This window comes from Microtus ochrogaster, chromosome 2 (genome assembly GCF_000317375.1).
Source record: "Microtus ochrogaster isolate Prairie Vole_2 chromosome 2, MicOch1.0, whole genome shotgun sequence".
Taxonomy (NCBI): Eukaryota; Metazoa; Chordata; class Mammalia; order Rodentia; family Cricetidae; genus Microtus; species Microtus ochrogaster.
The window spans coordinates 73,652,620-73,677,223 of NC_022010.1; the positions used below are offsets into that span (position 1 = coordinate 73,652,620).

At 35.9% G+C, this 24,604-nt stretch overlaps 1 long non-coding RNA gene across 3 annotated transcripts in view; it reads right to left on the minus strand.

The window, feature by feature from the left end:
* Positions 1-24,604, minus strand: part of LOC101999210 — a 278,369-nt gene that overhangs the window by 77,767 nt on the left and 175,998 nt on the right. The gene's annotated exons all lie outside the window — the stretch shown is intronic.

Below are 24,604 nucleotides of genomic sequence, written 5' to 3' on the forward strand. Positions count from 1 at the left end.
CCCCCTCCTTCTGCTCCTGATTTGGACCTTGAGATATCTGTCTGGTGCTCCAATGTGGGTCTCTGTCTCCTTTCATTGCCTGATGAAGGTTAATATTCAGGAGGATGCCTATATGTTTGTCTTTGGATTCACCTTCTAATTTAGCTTTTCTAGGATCGTGAATTATAAGCTCACTGTTCTTTATTTATGGCTAGAATATCTATTACCATTACTCTGGTAAAGGAAAATAACAATAAAACTATTCTTACTGACAAATTTCTATACCCATAGATCAGTGTCTTCTTCATCTCTCATCAGACAAGCTTCTTGGAGTGGATGAGAAAAAGCACAGAGACTCACAACTAGACAATATGTGCAGAGTGAGAGACTTTAGGGTATTTGCTGCTAATTGGGTTGTCTTCATCACACCTCTCCCCCTAAGGCTCAGGAGTCTCTGTGAAGGAGGAGGCAGAATTATTATAAGAGCCAGAGGTGATAGACAGCTCCAAGGAAACCAACTGCCAGACACGACAGGACTGCTGGCGTATGAACTCACAGAGACTGTGGCAACATCGACAAGACTTGCACAGGTTCAAGGCAGACAGTGTTAGAACACTAGGAGAGGGACACAGCACTCTCATACCTAACCAAGAAACTATTTACAATTGATACAGTTGTTGGGAAAAAGAAAATCACTTGTCTACCATAAAGTGTCACTTTCCTACAATGAAGTACTAAGAACCATACTCCAAGGGTAGGCCCCATGCCCTGAAGGTAGTTCGCCAAAACAAAATGAACTCCATGTCTGTCTGGTTTTGCGAGCCTTTTGTTTCATTTTTAGGTTTTGGTTTTTTTCTTTTTTTGGCATTTTTTGTTTCATTAGCTTTTTTACGTTTTGATTTTTGTTTTTGTTTATTTATTTTTAAGACAGAGGACATGGAGTTAGATGGGTAGTGCGGTGGGAGGAGTTAGGGAAGGGAACTGTGAACAAAATATATTATTTCAAAAATTTTGTTTAATAATTAAAAAGAAATTTACTGCAAATTCCAATATGTAGCCAAAAATAATTCACACCACTATCCTCAACCTAAAAATGCAGCTACTGAGACAGTAGCTAAAGTAATTCTTGACAGTTGTGACATATGTGTAGACCAAGGTTTTCACTGTTAAATATTGAAAACAACTTAATGATGATGCACAGAAAAGTTGTGCAGAATATTATACAGATATAAAAAAATTGAGCAACACAGGCTAAGAAGATGATTCAGGAAATCAAATGCTTGCCACATAAGCATGGTAACTTTGGTTTGACTGTCCAGCATCAATGTAAAATGCTGGGGAGATTCCCTGGCATTTTCTGACATGCTAGTTTAGCTGACTTGGTGAGATCCAGGGTTAATAATCCTTACTGAAAAAAAATAGAGTAAAAGAGAAGATCATATATCTGTAGACACAAATACACAAATACACACGCGCACGCGCACACACACACACACACACACACACACACCCCACCTACCGTGGTAGAGTTATCTGTTAAATAAAAAAAGCAAAATACACCCGAGTCTATAAAAGCCACTTCTCTTGTTCCAAAAAAAAAAAAAAAGGAGTATAAGGAAATGAATATATCTCTCTATCTATTCATCTGTACAAGGAAAATTCAAGAACACACACAATGAAAAGAGAAAAGAAAAGGAAGAAAGGAAGGAAGAAAGGATGAGGCTACCTAAAAGGAGAATGAGAAAACAATGAAAAGAAAACTTAGAATACAAAAATAATAAGGTTAAGCGAATAAAAGTTTTATAACCTTTAAAGAATACTTCTGCCTTTTAGATCCATACTATTTTTCACATAAAAAACTAAAGCTAGCATTCACAGCACACATGTGGTGGCTTAGAACTAACTGTAACTAAATGTAACTCCATATTCAGGGCCATCTAACATCTTCTATGGGCATCCCATGATTTTGTGCATAGACGTGCATGTAGAAAAATGCCCATGTGCATAATAATATCCAGTTTTACCTTTAATTTTCTGATTTTTATAGCTATTGCAAACTTTTATTACTAGGGGCAACTAAATGTCAGGTGCATGTAAAATCTCTGTGCTATTTGCACACTTTTCTGTAGGTCTGAAATTATTTGAATGTAATTCAGAAAAATAACAATCTATTAAAATAAGGATTTTACTTTGGGTTTAGCATTATATACCTTGCATGCTAGCAGAAGATTTGAGTTAGGGTATCGTTCACTCTGGCCTTTAGCCAACATCCACTTAATTGTTCAACGTTCCTGCATAGTATAATTGATTAAAGTATCCTGTAATTACATTTCAATCTTAAAGTTCAATCACCTATAAAAAACTGTGCAAATATTTAGATCTTATTTTCTCTGAATGTGCTATTCATACTATTTTGGATATTTTTTTTTCAAATTAGTAATTTCCAAAGAAATCCTGTTCTATTATTAGTTTCTACTTTGTTATACTGTTGTTATTATAATCATTATTATTATTTACTTTGAGTCAGAAACAGAAGGCAAAAAAAAAAAAAAAACAGCCTACAATGCTGCTTAGGATCTTGAGAACGTGTATTTCTGTCCATGTCCCATAGGGAACGGAAAGATAGTGAAGAAGTAATGTCAGATTACTCTAAGTTACCATCTATAATATTTTAGTATAGCATGTAAAGAAGAAAATTTTCATGAATGTAGAACAATATGCACATGCATAGAAGTATGAAAACTGAGTGGAGTTTTTTATTTAATTTAATTTAATTTATTTATTTAATATTTATTTTTAGTTCAGGTGTACTGGTGTTTTGTCTGCACGTGTATCTTGGGAAATGTGTTAGATCCTCTATAACTAGAGCTACAGACAGTTGTGAACTGCCATGTGAGTGCTGGGAATTGAACCTGAGTCCTCTGGAAGAGCAGTCAGTGCTCTTAACTGCTGAGCTGTTTCTCCAGCTCCCAAATAAGAGTTTTATACTGGGTGAATAATACACTACAGAATGTTAAAAGAGTGACTTAATTGTAGACAGACTGGAAACATTAAATAACCAGCTTCTAATTTCTATCCTATTAATAACTTATCTCTTTCTGAAAGAACATAATCTATCTTTGAAAAAAAAATACAGTCAGACATGGCTGTGTTTGCAATATCAGAAGAGCAGGTAGGAGGTGGAGACAGGAAGACCGTAATTCAAAACCATCCTGACAAAGAGATCTTGTCACAAAGCTTCCTAACTAATCAAAGAAAATCTCTAAATACTGCAAAGATTATTATAAAACTTTTGTCATAACCCGAGATAACAACTAAAGACTCACGCTCGCCTTTGCTGTCTAATTTTGTTCCTAATATTGGACCCTGGAGCAATATACATCAGAAAAAGTCCTTACCCCTGAGGTCGTCTATTGGATGTGGGTTTTCTATTGGATATGGGAGGGGGCACATCCAATAAAAAAGAAAATCACAAAAGAATTATCTTTTTCTGAAATGACACCTCCCCACACTTATCTCACATCTGCATTTCCTGCACATGAAGGAGCTTTGGAGTTGGTTTACCTTGTGGAGCAAGTCATGAGGATGCAGAATGAATCTCCCAAGCAACTCCCTACTTGCCAAGATGGAACAGCCTCAGTTGATGGGCCCCTGGAAGGCTGAAATTCTGTTGACATGCTGTTGACTCATCATTATTTCTGGGGTATACGGTACATACACTATGATTCCTCAAGTTTTAAGTAAAAAATTTTCATTCATTTGCCCAAGTGTTGATATGGCATATCCAATCAAATTTTACAAGGCAAAATTGCATAGCTGTTTGTGGGTATCAACAGTAAATTATATGCAAATAGTAAAATATTGAGTATTAAATTGTTCTTGAGGAGATTAAATTCAGTTGGCACGAGTTGGATACACGAGTACATAAACACGTTTATTACAAAAGCCACTCTGGTCAATTCTCAAAGTAGCACATAAGTAAACAAAAATAGTAAAATGTCCTTTCCAGAATCAATGGCTATGCTTAATGCACTGACATCAGAGTTTCTCGGTACTCTTCACATTACTTAGCTTCCAAACATTAAATAGCTATAGTTTAAATTTCAGCTTTCTTGTAAGTCCAACACGTCAAGGTTTTGTTTATTAATATATACACCTAGAATCATCTTTAGTTTTGACATGCTTTGAAATGAATTCCCTTTTGAATATCATCCTTATAATCTCAAGAATTGAAAGACTGCTAAAAATATAGATACATGAGATTATGTATATTAGACTGTGAAATCAAGTCATACGCCTTGGTAGTTGACAAAAAAATTAATCTGTTGTTTTAGAGATCATAAAAGCGTATTGTGAGAGAAATGCCTTATCAGATCATCTTATTTAAAACTGAATAAACTTCACTGAATTGTTTTAAGCAAATGTTCTAGTGGACTTGATCCAAAGCTCAATCTCTGTGGCAGTTTATTCAAAATGTATTTACCTAACTGAAGTAAACAAGTTTCTATGGAAAAATAGTAAAAGTTAGATGATTATTTAAAGCCTAAAGGTATGTTCTTCCCAGCGGCAATGTGCTTATCATCTATTACCATAGATCCTGTCCCAAAAAGAGACATCTGCCTCTGTCCCACGCTAATGACAACCTCCAGTCTGGAAGGGGAAGAACAGAAGGAGTCACCATTTCTTAATCAAATTTTTGGTTTATTTTTAAGCAAGAATCGCTTATACAGGGAAGACCAGAGAGATGTGGAACGAAGTGTCACAGGATGGAACTGGGAATGTGATGGCACGTTGGAAACTTCAACAACTTTTTCTTGAAAGATTTTATAATATGAGATAAGTAGAAAGAAATATGTAAAAATGTAATCAAGCAAAGGAGCAAAAAATGTGTATCCTTTATATTCTCGTAAGGAGTTCTTTATTAACACAGTTATTGGTTGAAGGGAGGTATCTAAATGGAATGCTAGACATCAGGTAACAATTATTAGTAATGCGTGTTTGCTACATGCCAGTCCCTGTTGCAAACTCTTCATGACTATCTTGCCTAAGATTTTCTGGAAGTTTCTGACACTGAGACTAGAGTTCACCTTAAAATCTGCAATTCCAAATCTAAGTTCTTTTGGAAACTTCAAAAAAAATTAAGATTTGTAGCTCATTTCTGTTATTTATTTACTTATTTTTATGTAAGTATTCATACATATTTATGAAGAAATTGTGATGTATTTAGTTACAAGCTAATACCTTGACTCTGCTGGCAATATTTTTAATACATAATATATTGTACAACCACTGTACTTCATTCATAAAATTCACAAGATTCTAAATTCTGGGACATACTTGGGAACCTTTCTCATGGATACATAAAGTAATCCATTTGCTCCCCAAATATGTCAGCAATGATGAGAACTAATAACAGGATTTTTCTGGTATAGAAAATAAGAAACAAGAGTTTTGATAACAAAAGCAGGATGAACAAAATGTAGGCTCCAATATGATGCATGAAAAGAAGCAGGCAGCTTCCCACATCTGTAAGAGTGATGATATGTAAAGAACGGGAGCAGGAAGAAACTCTGGGAAGGATGCTGTAGGGGAAACTTTAACCATTAGGCAAGACCTGATCATCCAGGCAAGAGTCAGGAAAATGTCTTAGAAAACTAGATTCGATCTTTGTACATGTAACCAGCTCTTGAGTGCTCTGATTTCAGGAGGTGCCATGTCTGCCTGACTTTTATGTGGGCCCAGTGGACCCACGCTGATCAACACACCCGGAACAGATGTGTCTTACTCACTAAGCCACCTACCTAGCTCATGACCTTAATTTTTTTTTAAAGAAAAGTCATGTAATTGGGATAGAATATGGAGCATAGTGGAAGGCATGAACAGAAACTTGGAAATCATTTTGGAACCTACTACAATATTTTATCTGCAAATCTTAAGTTGTACCAGGTATATAATGCAATGGTTATCTGCATGAAAAGTCAACTTCAGAGTACAAATTCGGTCTTTTGGTAAGACATAGACAAATGCTTACTTGAAAAAATAGGTGGCAGTTGGTTATGACCAGATGATTTTGATTGGGAAGATAGCATAGAGATGTTCTTAGAAATTGATAGATCGATAGGTGGTTATTTCTTCCCTTAAAAAAATCAGGTATGCCGGGCGGTGATGGCGCACGCCTTTAATCCCAGCACTCGGGAGGCAGAGGCAGGCGGATCTCTGTGAGTTCGAGGCCAGCCTGATCTAGAAGAGCTAGTTCCAGGACAGGAACCAAAAAAAAGGCTACAGAGAAACCTTGTCTCAAAAAAAAAAAAAAAAAAAAAAAAATCAGGTAACACCCATATTTTCTACCAGGCTTTACAATTTATGATCTCTTTAGTCAATAATTCTTGGCACTTTATTGTATTTTTACCCTCTACCCTACAGAACCACTTCATGATCAAATTCATTTTCGAGAAAGTAAACTTTTCATTTATTCATTCATTTTAGTTAATTTGTATCTAACGCTTGCCCTTGCTTAGATCTTGAAAGTATGATTTAAAAGAATACCATGTTAAGGCTGACATTTTTGTACGAAAATAATTGAGAAACTAGATCCATTAAATATTCAAGTGTCTGCAAAGTAACAAATCATACATTAGAAAATTATGAATTGCTTTAGATTAGGTATTGAACCCCCCCCATTGAAAGATACTCATATTAATGGAGTGTCTCTTGTTCTTAAAATCATTTATTGGACTTCTCTATTAACAATTAGATTAAAAATAATAACAGCAAGGCCCCATAGTTGAAGACAACATCTTCACAACTCATTTAATATAAAGAGGTCAAGCTGGTGCCTATATAGAAACATCACCCCATGTTATAGTTATCTCTGGAAGGCACTCTGTAGATTACCAAAAGAGAAATGTACACACCAATCCAGGCACAAAAACCTTTGATCTACAACCAACCCTGAGGGCAATGGTGACACAAAGAATATAAGAGCAACCAGCCAATGCTTTATTTAACTTAAACTTCAACTCAGCAAGATGGAACCCATACCCTACATTGCTTGGGTGACCAAGAAACAGAGACTAGATAGCCCAGAGACACAGGTTAAAACCAAATATTACTTGTCGAAAAATTAATAACAGTAAAAAGAGCCCCTAATGAGATTTTGCTATACTCAAAGATTTGTGCCTTCTTCAGTCATCATCAGAGTGACTTGCTCCCTCAGCAGATGAGAACAAATATAGGGATTCAGTGCCAGACATTATAGAGAAAGCGAGACCTTGGAATACAAAGGTCTAAATGGGATATCTCCATCATCTCCCTTCCCTTGGAGCTCAAGGAACCCCTCAGAAGGGGAGGCACTCAGAGCAGATGGAGAACACCAGGAGAACAAGGCCCTGGATATGAACTCACAGAGACTGAAGCAGCAAGCACAAACCTACACGGGACTGTACCAGGTCCTCTGTGAATATAGTATAGTGTTCAGTTTAGAGCTTTTATGGGACCCGTGAGTGTGGGAAACCATGGGCCTCTGTTCCTTGTCTTGGGCCCCTTTCCTTCTGTTCATTTGCCTTGACCATCTTTGATATGATGGCTTTTGTTTCATCTTATAATTTTGTTATCTTTTAGAATCCTATTCGTTTCTAATAAGAGACAGAATGAGTGGATCTGCTTGGAATGGGAGGTGAGGAGGTGCTGGGAGGAGTAGAGGGGAACTGAAGGGCTCTTTAAGAGGAATAAGCATGTCTCCAGCAGGTGTTGCCCTTCCCCATCCCTCTCCCTTGCTAAATGGTTAGATTACACAAATAAAACTAGTGAAAAGGTCTATCCCTGCTTGGGCCACTTCCTTATGCCTGGCTAAAGCTCTAAGGTCCAACTATCAAACACCAAGGTCTAGCAATGAAAATTCATTATTTGGTTACACTGACTAGCCTGTCCAATCAAGACTGACTGACTCATTCTAGCACACACTTCCCCAGTTTCCGCTTAGAAACCATCTTTGCAGACTGTATCCATCTGATCCAGGGGCAGAGCACTCTCTCTACTTGCCCAGGTAATAAATCTCCCTTGTGCTGAGCATTTGGTGTTTGGGTGTGCTCTGTGCCAACTGAGACTCCTGTACAGAAACTGTAACCACAATATATTATATGAGAAACGAATCTATTTTCAATTGATAATAAGGGTAATATAAAATACAAATAAAGTTAGCAAGATATTCTACAGGGGACAATTTTAGCAAATTTTGAAACTTACTAGAAATGGAAATTTAAAGGGATTTTTTTTTAATTGAAACTATACACCCTATTAAAATTTCTTTAACTTGACTTTGGCAATCCATATCTAAACAGCTGAGTAAGGTCAAGTGATTTTTCCCAAACATAGGTGTCCATACCAGTCCACGAAGCCTGTAATTAAGTTAAAGACTGATTTCCTTTCCAGACTTTAACAATCTCGTGTCTTTCATCTGCATTCCTTTCTTTGTATTTACCAAACACTCGCATTAGTAACGGTGGGAGGAAGATTAGTTGTGAATACCAGGCAAGCTTTTGATGATAAACAAAATAACCAGTTATTCTCGAAAGGAAAACCTTGAGAATGACTGAATTCAAGAAGCAACATGGCCTCTGAGAATGCACACTTATCTCCCTTGGAAGTTAGAATTCTGAGACCTATGAAACTTGCTTGTTGTTTTTCTATGTGAATTGCTCTTTCTCAAGAAATGCAACTCTGAAATTCTGACCTATTTTAATTAATGTACTTATGGTTCCTTGAAGAGAAAGTTCAAAAGGAAAGTTAAAAAAAATTGTGAATGAGACAGGGAAAATCTGAAGTTAATATTGATTTTTGCAAAAATATGAAACACCAAGAAAGTAGCTGTTGAAGATCTGATAACTAGTCAGTCCTTTGAACTTGGGTAATTTCACTCCCATTTTCATTCAAACAATGTTCTACAAGACCCAAGGATAAATAATAAGAAGCAGTGCTAAATTCTAGTGTTTTTTAGAAAATTATCCTTGCTTTCAAATTATTTATTTACTGGGTTTTGATACTGACATTAATTCAATAGTGAGAGAATTAATCATTCCCCTACCTTCTCCTACACCCTTATGCACATTATTGGTCACCAATTAACATTATTTTGATAAGATGTTTTTGGAGGTTAGCTAAGCAACTCAATGATAAAGTGATGATAACTCTATCAACACACACAATATACAACAGTATAAATGAAGTTAAGGAGGAAAAAAACTTCAGTAATAGAAATCTGCTCAATTTTAATATACTAAGAAAAAGGTGATCTAAAGTAACAGGAATACAAAAATATATACTCACTATATGATGAGAGTTGAGAGCTGCTAAGTAATTCTAATTGCAGGCTGTTTGAGTCTACCAGGACAGATGTAGCTAGTATATTATGTGGGAATTCCATGATTTTTCGTCTTTTCGATTCCTGAATCATTTATCTACTTGTTATTTCATATGCAACAGAAAAGAGAATAAGAGATAATCTAGTTTTTTTTAACATTTCCTTTTAAGATGCTTTGCTTCATTAGAAATCAAAATAAATAAAGTGAAACCACAAAGGGTTGAGTAGATATTGTTGATTTCATTCTTCTGCATTGTTTTGTTTGTTTGTTTGGGGAGGATTTTGAGACACAATCTCTCTACAAAGCCCTGGCATCTTGAAACTCATTGTGTAGAATAGATTGGCCTTGAATTTACAAAAATCCATCTGCCACTGTCTCCTGAGTGCTTGAATTAAAGGCTTGCGCCACCATACATGGTTTCTTCATTAAAATTTTAATACATATCCACTTAGCCATGTATCATAGTAGATATTATTTTGCATCCATGAGCACCAGGATTTAAAATAACTAGTTCTATAGGGCAAGATATCAATAGTTTGTATATGACTATTCTCCTAGCAGATCTTGAAAACTGGTATGTCCATATAAGATAATTGGTCAAAATCGTCATTTAGCTTTCCAGAATTTAAGAAAAATCAAATACTGATCATATAAATTTTTCCCTTAAAAATAAAAATATCTTAAAAGTATACTCACCAATATGATTCTATCAAGGCATTCTTTAGAAACAGCATTTTCTATGTACTTCTAATATGTAATTGTTAAATTATTTGTGCCTTTCGTTATATAATTATTTAAGATAAAAGAATTTGTACTTCAATCTTTGTTTTTCATTATAAATATAAATTTATTTTCTCTTATCAAAAAAGTCAATATTGAGTAAAATAACCATCTACTTATATATACTTTTAGTCAAACACATGAATGAAAAAATAATGATTTCAGAACATAAATGTCAGTGATTCCAAATAAAATTATTAATAAAAATTCAAGCAGATTGTTTGTCTCAACATAACTCTTTGCAGGATCATAAAGATAATTTTAAGATTAAGACCTTTAAAAAAAGTCTGAGGCATAAAATATTTGCCAGGAATTAAATTCAGCTCAGTGAAACTATGTTAATAGCTAACTAATCTATATCTATATATGTCTTTGTTTTTATGTTTCTTTTGGTTTTTTAAGACAGGGTTTCTCTGTAGCTTTGAAGCCTGTCCTGAAACTTGCTGTTATAGACCAGGCTGGCCTCAAACTCACAGAGATTTGCCTGTCTCTGCCTCCCGAGTGCCGGGATTAAAGGCATGCACGACCACCACCTAGTGTCTTTGTTTCTATATCTGTCTCTGTATCTTTACCTGCATATTTTACCTGTAAATCGGCTAGAGTGACATTTTTATGATTATACTTGATTTTCTGGGGTCATAGTTTTTTTTTTTTTAATAGTAGTATCATGAAAGTAAAACTAAACAAAACCAAAACAACAGAATACCACATATTTTAAAAATTAAAATAAAAGATATTGATACCTAGTACATTGTTTTTAAGACACACACACAAACACACACACAAAGTTTAAACACTACAGGGTTGTAAACAGGCTTGATAGCTAACACATTAAAATAATTAAACACTTCTGGTAAAGTGGTTGCCGCATTCTACATGAAGAAATAAATACGACACTTGTTGGGAGCATGAAGGACCTTGCACCCACAGATCTCCAGGGAAACCAGGAGTTGTAATCAGGCAGAGGTGTCTCCTTAAGGGAGGAAATACTTGTTCTTCCATCTAGAATTCTGGAAACTGGAGTTGATTAATAGCCTGGTGATTCGTGTTATCTGTTGGACCAGGCCATAACCACCTTTCACAACCAGGACCTGAGATAGCTAATTGTCCAAGGGAACTCTACACTTTCTGCATGACCAAGACCAATCAGAGTCTTTCTTAGACCCTTAAGCTAGTATAGGTAGCCTATCTTTAGAACCCATCTTGTTGGAAGAAATGGTGTATTTCTTCCTGAGTTAAATTTTGATGTAATTATGCTTCCTTAAGCACTGGTGATTGTATTATACCAGGAATTTTTCTCCCAAATTATACCTTGCTTAAATATGCTGACAATAAACCACCCATCATTAGACTTCTAAAGTTTGATCCAGCCTAACTCAGGCTGAACCGAGTTTCATTCTCAACTCTTCGAGGATTGTGTCCCTGCCTGCCATAAAACACGCAGGAATTCTCTCAGACACTAATGTAACTAACAAAAGATGATTAAGTGAAATCACATAAAAATTTCCTTGGTGGCTCAAACTTGTAATCCTAGTGCTTGGGAGACTGAGGGAGATGCCACTGCTGTGCACTTGAGGCCAATGTGCACTGCAGAATAAATTCTAGGAAAGAAGAAATATATAGCAAGACTTTGTCTCTGATGGAAAAAAAATGCTGTGCATATAAAGACTTGAGTACTACGTGTGTGTGTATGTGTATGTAAGTATGTGCAATTCATTTTACAGTGATCTCCCTGGTTGGTATTTCTGATTAATTTAAAGTAAATGAATATTACATATATTCTTTAAAATCAGCTTTCCCTTTAGGGTGGTTTATTCTGTTGTCTAATCTAATCTGTGAACCTGACCCTTATTTAACACAGCATGATCAGAGGAATGCCAGCAAAGACCAAGTGATGCAAGATGACATCCCGAGTTAGGAATGACAGAACTCCAAGTCAATTATAGCTTTTGTAAGCTAAATATACACCATATCATAATATAACAAAGTAATATTTTTTTCTAAGATGTCCACACTAATTTGCTTCTCCAGAAGTCTTCAGGCATTGTACCTGCTTGAAAATGCACTTAATAACTAAGAAAAAAATTACACAGAGCGAAAGCATTGCTCGAGTTGGCCTTCTCTTCCTATTAGGGAAACAGATCTAATTAGGCAGAAGCACAGCAGTGGAATTCAGCATGTCCCTTGTATGTCTGGATGGTGACCAGGCCATCTATGAATTCATTTGAAAGGGGACGTGCTGCCAGCTGGTGTCAGAAATAGAACCATTATCAGGCATTGTATAGCTGTCAAAAATAATAACAAGGTTTAATTCTCCTTGACCTTGGCTAAAACTGAGCTGGTTACTTAAAGACAGGAATACTAGAATGTGGTTTTATTGTTTACAGATCATATGCAATCCATTTAGAATGCAACCATGAAGGAAACTACAAAAGCAAACTGCTTACTATGTACTATTAATTAACTTCCAGAAGATATGAATAATTCGTAGAGTAGCAAACACAAATAAAATCAGCTTTCATAAAAATGAATTTCTAAAAAACACACTTTACCTTTGATTTCATATAAGGGTTTCTAATATTTACCAAGTTATAATCCATTGCAAAACAAAAAAGGGAAAAAAGCAAAAGCACACAAAAAAAACCTCTAGAGTTGAACATTGTGCATGTTGTGGCTTAGCTTGTACTAGCATTAGATACTTGTTATTTCACTATTTGGGGGTAGGGATGGATGGTGCTGTACTCCTCCATCTGGTGTTAATTTGAGAACTATGTAAGGGATCCCTGCAAACTAAGTTTTGATATATGACTATATTGGTTGAAGTGGTTGCTAGTTAACAATTTTCACTAACTTCCAGACAATAGTCCTATATTATTTTTCAACATGGTCAAAGTAATAAATCAGTATGTAAACTAGCACTTGAAGAAAGCACTCATTAGAGGCTAGTAAAGAAAATCAATAGGTGGATTGGTTAAGGACATATACACAACTCAATTCTTTTTCTGCAAGCAGCATTTTTATGCAATTATTTAATGATGTTTCTATTTTTTCAGTGCAAATCATGTTCAATTCACACAGAGTGACAGTCTTAATGAACTGTCAAAAATAGTGTACAAATTAGTAAACAAAGTTTCTCTAAACCAATTTCCAGAGTTTTAAAATACATATTTATTTTTATGTAAACTCTATGTTTGGGGTTAAGGAGAGGGCTCAGTGGTTAAGCAGTACTACTGCTTCAGCAGAGGACGTAGGTTCAGTTCTGAGCTCCCACATAAGTTCATAAGGTGACTCATAACCACAATAAATCCAGCTCCCGAGGTTGTGATACCACCTGGCCTCTGTGAGCACTCACATACAAGTCCACAAACACAAAGCAAAATATTGGGTCTTATATTTTGTTCTTACCACGTATGAAATTATGGGGTTGCATATATTTAGGATTATTCTAAATTATATCATGTCAAAAGCATCATATAAATTATTTGACTTAGAAATGTTCAGGAACTCATAAGTTAAAAAATTATGAAACTGATCAAGTTAAAAGAATAACAAGTATTTTTACTAACATAACTATTTTTATATACACATAAATATACTACATAAATATTGATTTGGGGTTTATCATTTCAAGAATATTTATGGGGACTGGGAGAAGACTCAGTGGTTAAGAGCACTGGCTGCTCTTCCAGAGGACCTGGTAGCACCCACATGGTGGCTTTTCACCATCTACATGTTACTCCAATTCTAAAACATCTTCTGTTTTCCAAGAACACCAAGCACACATGTGGTACATAAATATACAGACAGGCAAAATACCCATACAAAATAAATAATAATAATAAAAATAAATATTGAAGTATTATGAAAACACATTTATTCACCTTTTTAGAAAGTAATTTCTACAAAATCTTAAGAACACTGTATTTATTCAAACGTACAAATTATAGTTAGCACAAAATGGATAAGCAAACTTTCTTTTCAGGAGACGGGGTCTCAAGACAGTGTTTCTTTGTAGCTTTGGAGACTGTCCGGGAACTAGCTCTTGTAGCCCAAGGTGGCCTTGAACTTACAGAGATCTGCCTGCTTCTGCCTCCTGAGTGCTGGAATTGCAGGCATGTGCTACCAATGCCCAGCTAATAAGCAAGCTTTCTAAAACACTCCTGAATAGTAAAAGAATTGCACGAAGTATCACCTTCCACAATCTCAAATTACACTGCAGAGCTATTGCAATAAAAACAGCATGGTATTGCCATAAAACAGACTTATTGATCAATGGAATCAAGTTGAAGACCCTCAAAGAAGTCCATGCACCTATGGATACCTGATCATTGATAACAAAGCCAAAAATATAAACTGGAAAAAAAAAAAACTCAGCATTTCACCAAATGATGCTGGTCAAACTGGTTGGCTGCATTGAGAACAAACCAAATAGATCCCTACTTAATCACCCAGTACAAGATCAACTCCAAATGGATCAAAGCTGTCAGTACTAGCCCAGATACACTGAAACTGATACAAGAGAAAATGCAAAATAGTCTTAAACTCACTGGCGAAGAAAAAGACTTTCTGAACTGAACACTCAAAGTGCAGGCACTAAGAACAATTGTGTGACTTCATTAAAGCTAAAAAGCTTTTGTATGGCAAAAGACACTGTCATTTGGATAAAGTTGCTAGCTACAAAACAGGAAAGGAGTTCTAGCAGCTTCACATCAAAGGGCTAACATACAATTTTTACAATGACCTAAGAAAAAGCCTAGATATCTAGAAAACAATAGCCCAAATAAAACTGGGGTACAGATAGATCTAAACAGAGAATTCTCAATAGAGTAAACTCAAATGGCTGAGGAGCACTTAAAGAAATGCCCAATATTTTTAGTCTTCAGGGAACTGCAAATCAAAACTACTTTGAGATTTCATCTCAGACCAGTCAGAATGTCTAAAGTCAAACAAGTGACAGCTCATGCTGGTAAGGAGTAAGGATGTGGAGTACAGGGAGCACCTGTCCACTACTGGCAAGAGTGAAAACTTGTAAAGCTCACTATGGAAATCAATGTTGTTCTTCTTCAGAAAGCTGGGAGTCAATCTACCCAAAGATCCAGCTATAAAATCATTGGGCATATATCCAAAGGACACTTCATCCTACTACAGAGATACTTGCTTCACTATGTTCATTGCTGCTTTAATCATAACTGTCAGAAATTATAAATAACTTAAATATCTATTAAGAGATCAATGGATAAACAGAATGTTTATCCATTCTGTTTACAGAATGGAAAGTTATTCAGCAATTATAAAAACTGAAATCATGTAGAAGGAGCTGTGGGCTGCTTCCCGTCTCCCAGCTCCCAGCCACCAGCTGCCTTTACCCAAAATAATTACACAGAAACTGTATTCTTTTAAACATTGCTTGGCCCATTAGTTCCAGCCTCTTATTGGCTAATTCTCACATCTTGATTAACCCATTTCTAATAATCTGTGTAGCACCATGAGGTGGTGGCTTACCGGGAATGTTCTTAATCTGTGTCCATCTTGGAGAGGAGAGCTATAGCGTCTGCCTGACTCAGCTTTCTTTCTCCCAGAATTCTGTTCTGTCTTCCCCACCTACCTATGTTCTGATCTATCAGGCCTAGCGGTTTTCTTTATTAATTAGCCAATGAAACAACAGATAGATAGAAGACCCACCTACATCAAAATCATGAAATTGGAAAGTAAATGGATGAAGCTAAAAAAAAAATCATACCAAGTGAGGTAATCTAGACACAGAAGGACAAAAATAGTATGTAGTTTTTAAATGTGGACATTATCTGTTGAGTCAATGATAAGCAAGCTATAATCCATATTACCGTAGACATTAGGTGTAGACCTAGGGAGGAAAAATGGATCTCCTTAAAAAGGGAAAATAGAATAGATAGTTATGATTGTATGGGAGGGTGACCAGAAAGAAAAGCTTAAACTGGGAGGGGGAGGGAAGAGAAAGCTGGGGGAGAAAATGTGGAAAGGGACATATAAGTCTAAGGGTCATTTGTAAGATTTCATATGGAAACCTAACGCAGTAAAAGCTTCCTAAAATATGTATCCATATGAAGGCAATCTAAATGAAGCTGCCAAATAATGAAGATGACAGAGCCCAGACTTTACATTTTTCATCACCAAATGAAGTTTTCACTATTGAGAATGGGTTACATCTGATTGGGTTGACCAAAGGGGTCCCATGGGAAGCCACAAACAATCAGGCTGTTGCCAAGTCTATTGGCTCCTCCCCACAAACTGACAGCAAAGTCCCATTCCTGAAGAAAACATCCACTCACCTCTTTCAGCATGGAAAAGTTGATCTGGTGCCCGTCTTAAGCCTTCGGTCCTACAGACTAGTGTGCATGGTTCCGGAGAGAACCTACCTGGAAGATTTGCTGTCGTAATGATGGCCAAAACTTGTAGGAGTAGCCAACAAATATCTGATTTGAGTTAAGGCCCACTCTATGTGATGGACCTGTACTTTAACTAGATAGGCCAAGGATTGGGGGGAAATAAAATAGTACTGTTATGCTAAAAGAAAGTACCAATAAAATAATGTCTAATGATATTCTGCTACAACCATTCCTGCAGTAGATGGGAACAAATACAGAAATGCACAGCCAATCAGTGTGTAGGGAAGCGGAGCCCTTGTCACACTCAGGCATAAATGGGATGCCATTACCAAATCTCTCACCTCCCAAAGTTCAGGGAACTATGTGGAAAGGGGACAGAGAGAGTGTGAGAGCCAGACAGGATGAACATCACCAGGGAGACAAGGCTTTCCAGATCTAGGAGTGCTGATGTCTGTCAGAGCTCACAGAGACCGAGGCAGGCGGGAAAGAACTTGCATAGAGCTGCACCAGATAGCTTCTTAGGGCTGCAAAGAGAATGGATATAACAAGTCCCTATCTCTAATCCAAAACCTACTTATATTTGATGAACACTTGTAAATGAAAAATTAATTTTCTCCAGAGGCATCTCGCTGGAGAAACACAGCACTCTTAAGGGTAGGCTCCATGCATAGCAGGAGATAGCCCCCCACACACACACACAAAATGATCTCTATGGCATCTTTAGAGGTTCATTATCTCATAAGGCTTTTTTCAGAGTATTTTTTTCCTTTACCTTAAAAGTCCTTTGTGTACATATTATGACTTCCAGTTTTATGTTTATATGAGATTCTGGTGGATGTGAACGTGTATCTGTAATTCTATAGTAATAATGAATGATTGCAAATAATAATGGTGCAATTTCTTGAGAAATATTTCCAAATATTATACTATTATTCTATAACTTTCATTATTTTAAGCCACTGATGTGTAAAGAAACCACACTTTAAAAATGAAAACGCAGCATGTAGATATTATTATAGTTTATTTCCTTGCAGAAAAATTGTCTGTGACCAGCATTAATTTGTCACTGAAAAGTGTCTAACTTAGAACAAAGCAAAATATGCATCAAGTTTGCTATGTAAATTGCCAGTATTTCCCAGTGCTCTCTACTGATAGCTTTCCATATGCTTAGAACTTTTAATAGTGGGATGGGGGAGGCAAGAGGAAGAAAAGAAGGAGAGAGACAGAAAGGGAAAGGGAGGAGCAGGAAGAGAGGGGTCCCATACTTGGTAGTCAAGGTTTCTTCATTGTGCCTAGGACCATGATCACCAAATATGAAGGATTGTTACACTTCATTAAAATAAGCTAGTAAAACTGGGAGCACAAAACTAAATCCTTACGTCAATGATTATAGGAATACAACTCAGAGAAAAACCAGTAAGTAGTTTGGGCTTCCTATCTCTACAGTGAGGCACTGGAACCATCCCTGCTATGCCTGGTTATTTGCAAGACTGACGTGAAATATTGGAAGCGGTGTAGTGAGCCTGACATAGCGCATCTGAGACCAGAATGTGTGGAAATTTCAAGGTCAGGAGTCACTAAAGAATGCTGGAGGTAGGGCAGATAAGGGATTCCATAATCACACTCATAACCAGAGAGACAGCGCTGCAATTATTTCTAGGGTCAAATTTTTAAAATTCTTTTCAAAATGCTCTTAGAAAAACCAATTACTTTTGTAATACTGGTGAATTGATTGTGAACATCGTTTGGGCCTGCATATCATAAAGGTCCTAAAAACTCCCCAGCCTCTCACCCCTCTTCTTTAAACCGTAGTAACACCTTCCCATGGATTGCTAGGGAAAAAAAAACAAAACTATTTTTAGTTGCATAGAGAAATCTGTTTCTAGTCCAGGATTCTTCATGAGGGACTGGTTTTTATAAAATTCAATAATATTAATAACAGTAGCTTATTGCTGTAGAGCACATTGGCAACTTCAAATAAAATGGGCAGGTGAAGAAAATGTTGATATTTTTAGAAAAAATGAGCTAATAATTGCTGCGTGTGGATAAATACATTGTGGACAAGGCTTAGTGTAACCCAAGCATAGCAGAACCTTTTGTGGGTTGTTCCTAGTAGGAAATAATAAGGCCATTAGGACATGTGCTTCAGTGGCTTGTGATTTTCTGTCCCTTCCACTTGGCACTCAGGTCATAAAGTGAGAAAATGTCTCCATCGTATACACTCTGGTCCTCATATGCTGCTTTACCACAGGCTCAAGAAAATTAATTAATCTATTGTGAATAGTAACCTTAAAAACATGAATGAGGTATCATCATTTATTTCTCTTAATAATTTGATTACCTCATGTCATTTGTCATAGTGACAGCTAACAGAATGTTCATTCCTTGCAATGCGATGTGTACACACAGTTTACCTGTCTCTCCCTCCACCTCTCATTGTCTGTCTTTGCCACATGCCTCATGTGTGTATTGTTCATATATGTGCACATTCTTTTGATGGCCAGATGTTGATGTCCAAGGTCTTCTTCAATGGCTCACCTTATTTGTGGAGACAAGGTTTCTCCTTGAACCTGTGCCCCACATTCAGGCAATGCTGGCAGGCTCAGAGCCCTAGCGATCCTCCTGTTTTAATCTTCCCAGCACTGCAATTACAGATGTGACTGGCATGTTAGGGTTCTTATGAGAATGATGGAGAGCTACAGCCCTACCCTCATCCTTACGCAGCAAGCACTAATGACCAAGTTTTCTTCTAAGCGCCCAGAATTCCAGGTTTTCTTTTAGACTGCATTTCTCTGTGTCTGCATAGCTCTGCCTGCCCTGGAACTCACTCTGTAGACAAGGTCTTGAACTCACAGAGATCCACCTGCCTCTGCCTCCTGAGTGCTGGGATTGAAGGCATACACCACCCCTGCCCTAGAATTCCATACTGTAAACAAAATGTTTAGATCTTTCTCAGGATGCTTTCATTAACATTGGCTAGAGAAAAAATTAAAGATATCTCTGCATTTTCTGAACATGTATATACACAAGTACACTCTTTCCAGCAATTTCTAGGCAGCTTTCAGTGCTTTTATGGATTATATCATACAATTGTATAGGGACACCCATTACATCTACACAAGAAAGAGACTTAAAAGATGTGCACTGTGTATTGCTCAATTATAATTTTCAGCCCTGTAATGATTCTGCTGCATCCTAAATGGCAATAGTTTCTGATACTCATCAGCATAAAGTCCCATCATTTACTATCATGCACTAAACCCAGCCATAAAAGTTCCATATCAATTTTAAAACCATTAAAGATATAGTGACTTTCAAGCTTATTATAATTTAGCTCATTTTTGAAAAATTAAGGTTAAAGAAAAGCAGCTGAGAATTTGCACATCTGGAAAACACTTTTCATTGCACTTCTCTTAAACGAGGAAGGAAAAGCTCTACTAGAGCAATACTCGGCTTTCTAGTTAAACAAACACTTTTATTCTATGTATTATTTTACCTGGGGCTACATTAGTCATCTAAACTTTTATGTTTTACTTACTCAAATTTGATTTTGAGGACGTTTTAAAGGGAAATTATGAGAAGTTTTACCACTTTCTTTTACATAACTAAGAGCAAAGAACAAATTTCATGGATAGTCAGTTCTAAAAACCATTATAGTCATATTGAAGAATGTACATGCAGAAAATGAAAGGAAATTCCAGAGGTAAGGCGACATAATAGCTTACAGTTTGTTGACGATCTGTTTGTTCGCGTCATCATCCCTGGGGATGAACCAGTCATACTACACTACTGATTACTGAAATCAATTATTGCCTTCTATTAGCAAAGACAGTTTCTAAATTAAACATGTTGGCACAAAACTATGTCAATAGAAAAAGTTATCATTCTACAAATATTATGACCTGATTATCACTGTCTCATCTGTAAGAATTACCAATCATTCCTTGTTTCTATATCATTAATGATCACTTCCTGACAAGTGAAGTTGTTTGAGAAATATTCAAATCATACACCAGTAAAGATTTTCTATGCAACAACCTCTCCAAATGTCAAGTTCCCTGAATATATCAACAAAAATTGTGTATTAATTAAAAAGAATTCTCTGGGGTGAATATTTATGAATGAACCCCAGAGATGAATAGAAGCATGGGTAAGTTAGAATTCCACAGAACATGCCAAGAAATATGCACATGATGTACAAACGTGCTGTGTGAGCAGAAAAATTCACACTGCACTGACATAACAATACTTCATGATGAATGAATGTAACTGAACTATATAATTAATGCATTTTAATATTGGAGATGCCCTGAATTCATGAGGCCCTGGGCTTAATACCCAATACTACAAAAACAAAATAAACAAATAACCAAACAAAAATCTTTTCAAAGGGCAGTTTGCTCATATGTCAAATAGAAGTTGAACAGTCTCAATGCTGAATTTGACATGTATACATTGATATAACCTATTTTGAACAAAACACAAGCTATTAATTCTCAAGTAGATAGTCATGTTCTGTAATTTTCAGCAATATGAGCTTTTATGTACAGCTGTCCATTCTTCAGGAAGATGCCCAGGTAAAGGTAAAATGAAAAAGTTAATTGTTTTTGCCAAGACAGAATTTGCTTGGATGTTATACAGGCATTTCCAATGTACTGAGTCAACCTGTCCTAATCTGTGACTTTGAAAACCATTACACAGAAAGAACAGTGTATTGCCATGGAAACCCCAAGCATGGAGGTGAGTATACCAGAATGAGTGTGTCCTGCAGTGACTCTGCTTTCTCTGAAGTATAACTGAGATTTAGTGTTGACGGGATCTGAAGCAAGACCATGATTTAAACAAGGAGATGGCTATGGAGGCCAAGACCTAGAACAGCATGGATACCACAGATGTACTAGCATCCCCCCTTTGCCAGCATGGTCTATTCAGAGCTCCCTGTATTTCTCTCTCTGGTTTGTAGTCTGCTAAGTAATTGCATGTTGCAAATACTGATATTGAAATATATCTTGCCAAAAATTTCACTTGTTCTTTATATTAAAATCTGAAAACCAAACCCAAGTTCATTCACCTTAAACATATATAGATTTTCCAGTAAGGCCATCACTGCTATCAAAATCTCTTCAAGAATGAAATTGACAGAAAATTTCTAAGAAAAATGTGAAAATATTTCAGGTGCATTTTTGCCCCTTACAGATACTCACTTCTTATCTGTGAGTTCGAGACCAGCCTGGTCTACAGAGCTAGTTCCAGGACAGGCTCCAAAACCACAGAGAAACCCTGTCTCGAAAAACCAAAAAATAAATAAATAATAATAATAAAGGAACTGGAGGCAACTGGTGAAGTCCAAGGTACTAAAGGCCAGGTATTGTGTCACAGTAGTAACAACTCGGAACACTGATGGGTCAGCAAACGTTTCCATTTTAAGAAAACGATGGCATTCTAGAGTTTCCAAAAATTAATAACTCTTTAAAAGCGGGTAATAATCACATGTTAAACTTTACTCCACTAACCTGCCATTGACCATAATGTGTACAAAACAACTCAGTGCCTTAGACTATCCAAAGGATCAGATTTGATGGACTCTTTTATGCTAAATCACGTATTGGCTAATTTCCAGTAAGAAAATCAATCTTAAAACAAAATGTAGACTTATTATGGAACCGAATCAAACGTAGAATGAGGCAAGATATTACAGAAGACAGTTTACAGGACAGATGTGTCAGCGCATGGGCAGCAGTGCCGGAGAATAGCCCCCAAGCACACAAATAAGCACAGCCTACAACTTGGAAAAGTGCTTACAGACTTTTTTAAAATATTCATCCTAAAAAATACTTTAGCCAACTGTTACCTTGATGTTTGAGTGAAGATTATAGAACAGAGCACAACTTATCTTTGTTTAACTCTATAATAATAGGCCAGGCTGCTTGGGAAAAGGAACCCAACACTATTCTTTAAAAAGACATCAAATAGCAAGATTTAGTTAACAATACCTAAATAATTAAATCCATAAGAGAAAATGGAAACAACTGCAAATCAACAGGTTTTTTTTACTTAAAAAAGACTTAAAATCAGAGGTCATAATTCTATGTTCTTAATATTAGAATTCAATGAAAACATTCAAAAGTTATTTGGTGATCAAATTTATAATTATATTTTGGTTACCTAAAAATACAGTAAGTATTCATCTGCTGAATAAAAAATGTTGCAGTTACATCTACAGAGAAATCTGAAAATCAAGCGCAAGCAAGAATGAGCATATTAGAGTTTCAAGATTATATGAATAACTCACAAAAATAGTGCCACAAAATTTTGCATAAAATGTATGGCCTTTTATTTCAGCACATCCTTTCCCCAGTGCAAGGAAGGCCGATGTCTTCACATGCATTTCTTATCTACTTTTGCTATTGCAATTCCAAATCCTTTTGCCTGTAACTAATCTTTTATGACTGAGGTCACTGAGGTGGTGCCAAGACTCAATAATGCCATTCAATCTACTGTAGCAATGTGCTTATCTCATTACTGGAATGTAGACCATTCAGGCCAACGCACTTCATGGCAATGATGAAATGTTCACCTAAAATGCCCTGTTGTTAAGGCTTCTCACACAGTAAAAATTGCATTTGAAAATGTGCCCACATGTGCATTCCAGTAAAGACTCAAAGTTGGCAGATAATTATTTGATGTCTCTTTTAATTGGGAAAAAACGAATTTTGTGTGATTGTTGTATGATTGAAACACGCACACAAAATCATTTCTTACTAAAATGCATTAAAGACTATCCTTTAAATGAAAAATTATAAATAGATTTTATTTTTCTGAAGTTTCTACATTGTGAGGTGGGACTGGACTGTCCAAAAGAACAAATAATGAAACCTTTTCAAGCTATTAGTCCAAAATACAGTAAATGCAAAGCAGAAATATTTTCATTTTCAAAGTAATTGTATCTCCAGATACTATTTTAAAAATGTTAGTAGCGATAGTTAATAATTGTGTCTGAAAACCTACACAATAGACTCAGCTAACTCAGCTAACAGCTCATTGGTACAGCAAGCGAAAGTAAATGTTTAACTACTGCAGTGAGGTACATAATTCAATTGCTCTCAATGCAACTTCAAATTTCTCCTGCAACTCAAAAATATTTACCAATAGTCCAGTATGTGATTATCCACTTTCTGAACTTAAACACTCTATCTACCTGCATGCCTTAAGAGTTCTATCTCTGAATGTATTTATGTTGCTATGGTCCTTATTTCACAGTAACAAAAATCTTTACAACTGTCAGTCAAAATATACCTCATCAAATTTTAGAGAATTAGTCTGCAAATTTCAGATACTTTGTAAAACTATGATAATAAAAATAAAATGAGAGTTAAAATTAGAAATTAGGAAACAAAAAATAAATAAATAAAAGGGATTCTACAGCCAACCAAACAAGGCAGTGAATGTTATTTTCTCTGCATCTGTTTAATGGTAGCAAATTTAATTTAATGATTGTTTTAATAAAAAAAATTGATATCCAACAACAGTAATTTCTTATTTTTATAGAAAAGTGTTTTGTTAAATATTGTTTCAGATATGAACTCACGGACCAAAAGAACTTACCAGATAAATTTCTTGAAACTCATAATTTCCATAAATTTTATTGCTGACTGATATGATCATTTAATACACCCTAGCCCTCAGGTCAACTAACAGTAACATGTATATGAAGTCAACAATCACAATGGAAAAATACAAACAAACTATCCAAAGGCAATCAGATCTTAAAAATCAAATTTAATTTCAGTTTGTTAGGCAAGTCAAATGAACAATGTGCTATATTGTGTCAAGAAAAAATTGGCATAGTTACATGTAAGGTAGGTGTAGCAGTTAAGAGAGTTCTAATTTATGTTTCTAATTCATAGTTCTCACTCTACAAACTGACAATTTATTTGATTCTCATTGATATAGCACACCGAAAATGCAAAAGTGTAACTAAGATCAAACATTAGGTTACTATAGTACAAGGGGCAGAATCATGTTGTAGGGGTTGGCACAAAGATTTCTTTAAAAAGCACAGACACCGAGTTTCCTCTGCTTTACACTAAAGTGCTTTGCAGACTAGGTGCTTTTAATGTC